Source organism: Pinus tabuliformis, chromosome 2_1 (assembly GCF_031772625.1).
Source record: "Pinus tabuliformis cultivar Carrire ecotype Pingquan chromosome 2_1, CPIR1, whole genome shotgun sequence".
NCBI lineage: Eukaryota > Viridiplantae > Streptophyta > Pinopsida > Pinales > Pinaceae > Pinus > Pinus tabuliformis.
This window is the reverse complement of record NC_142299.1, coordinates 804,086,048-804,088,541: the sequence shown is the minus strand read 5'-3', so window position 1 is coordinate 804,088,541 and position 2,494 is coordinate 804,086,048. Positions and strand designations below refer to the sequence as shown.

The window sequence follows — 2,494 nt, the reverse complement described above, 5'->3', positions numbered from 1 at the left end:
TCAACAATCTCCAGCATTGGAAACTACTAAGTTACCATCTATAATCAAAGAAGTTGCACAAGCAGTACCGCCGCTGACATTCTGCTTCAAAAACTCTGCATCTGTTTTAAGGTACCCAGCTCTAACAACTTCTTTGAGAAGGTTCTTTGTTTCATCTTTCATGGCCAGCATAGCATCCACAATATTGTGCCCAATATTTTCGACAGCGAAATCTGAAGCATTTCGACCGCTATGACCATCGAAGACGCTGAAGAAGGCCTGTTTGGAATCACCATGAACATTGAGAATGGCCTTGTGGTTGTCCTCCATCAATTCTCACCGACCCTTTTTGCTTGAAACCGCATAGTGAAGACCCTCCACATTGACCTCTGTTGCCTGCTCTACTGTTGAGAACACGAAACTTATGCCTGGCAACTAGGGCGGAATATCCAGCCTCTGCGAGTGTTTCCTCTTTAGTGAAGGGGAAGCGCACTTGCGGGAAATCGAACCATTCTCCTCTGGGACATTGACACTGAGAGAGACCGCCCTCATGACTGGACTCTTCCCGCTGTTGCTCCACGGCATATTCTCGCTTCTGGTAGTCAGCACAGGACTCAGCCCATCATGCACTAAACTATTCTGGATCTCGCTGGTACCGGGCGTTTGGAAACTACGATTCCAATGGGAACTTGCCCATACACCAATGTCAGAATCGCGTATAGAAGGGGACTTGCAGGACCCCAAGAGCGAGGGGGAATTCCCTGCTACAAAGCAGGCCATTTTCACAATCTATGATGCTACTGCTACTGTTGATGATGGCGGCAAAGCTTGTTGTTGCCTTAGGAATGTTGAAATTATAATTCCAACTGCGCGTCATTTATTCCAGAAAACCAGCCAGACTTCCCCGCACCGCTTTTGCTGAAAGATGGTTTTTTCTCAAATGGCAGCAATAATGTACACCATCTGATGCGTGTCCACAACAGTTTTCCAAAACAGCGTTTTTCCCGGAGCATAAAGATCAGCAGGAAGAGGCACGCGATATGGTTTGACAACCGTCGGATTAGATCAACGGTTGTGTACAAGCCTGCAACATGAACTTCGCGTGAAGTGAAAATTTTTGTTTGACCGCCAGTTCTATCAGTAAAACATTTAATGAAATTTACTACGGGGTTGGTAAATGCAGGTAAAAAATTTTAATTTTTTTATTTTTTTATCCGCGGGAGTATGGGCACAAGTAAACGTATGTAAGTTTTTTTTTGTTGTATATGTAATGTTTTTGTTGTTCGAAAAACATGGAATGTAAAGATACGCAGCAGCATGAAGTATTTTTGGTTGTTCATTGAAAACGAAAGGGAATGCACAGTTGCGCGATTGGAATGTTATTTTTGTTGACTGAATATGTAATGTGAAATGCAGCAGAAGCGCAAAAGTATGTAAGATTTTTGTTTACACACAGTAGTGTGAAAATATACAGCTGAGACAGAGTAATTTGTTTTATGAGAGACAGTGAAGGGTTTTTGGAACTGCATTTGAAGCATTCCTGGCGTAATCCCTCAGGAAGAGGAAAAAGTTTGTAACAGGCAGTATTTATTAATGAATATAAAGTTTTTATGTGTGTGAAAAACTCTATTCTTCTCAGAAAACAATTTTAGCTTCCTTGTGTTAAGATCCTGTGTTAAAACAAAGCATTATTCTCTGTTCAGTTTTTGTTTGGAATTATCAGAAATTCCCATCATGGTATCAAAGCTTGTCCAGGCTCTTTGAAGGTGTCAAAGAAGCTGAAGGAAGGATTTCTTGTTGCAGCAGTTTCTCCAGCAGAGTGAAGACTCAATCAAGAAAGAATCCAAGCAGTTTCTCCAGCAGAGTGAAGACTCAGTCAAGAAAGAATCCAAGCAGTTTCTCCAGCAGAGTGAAGACTCAGTCAAGAAAGAATCCAAGCAGTTTCTCCAGCAGAGTGAAGACTCAGTCAAGAAAGAATCCAAGGTATTTCTCAAGTTAGTTTTTTGTGTTTTTTTGAGGACAGCCAGTTATTTTAAATACACAGTCAAGTATTTTGAAGCATAGTTAAGAGTACAAGAATGGCTGGAGCCAGCACTAGCATGGGTATATTTAATACTCATCTCCCACAATTTAATGGGAAAAACTATGACTATTAGGCAATAGCTATGAGAGCTTTGCTTGCCTCCCAAGACTTATGAGAATTTGTTGAGGATGGATTTGAAGAACCAGCAGATGAAAATGAGTTTAATAATTTAACTTAGGCAGAGAAAGATCTGTTAAAGAGAAATAAGAAGAAGGATTGTAAAGCCCTCTACTTCTTGTATCGAGCAGTGGATGAGAGTGTGTTTGAAAGGATAGCAGTAGCCGAGAGATCCAAAGAAGCATGGCAAACTCTCAAGATAGCCTATCAAGGCATGGAGAAAGTGAAGACAGCAAAACCACAGTTCATTGAGGAGGAAGCTTGGGATGGAAGCATAGAGAAAACAGTGAATGTTAAAAACTCTTTGTCTCATGA

The 2,494-nt window shown here is 41.1% G+C and overlaps 1 pseudogene; it reads right to left on the bottom strand.

Annotated features, from left to right (window-relative positions):
- On the bottom strand, nt 1-759 carry LOC149203018 (putative protein phosphatase 2C 25; annotated as a pseudogene).
- Nucleotides 760-2,494: the final 1,735 nt, after the last annotated feature.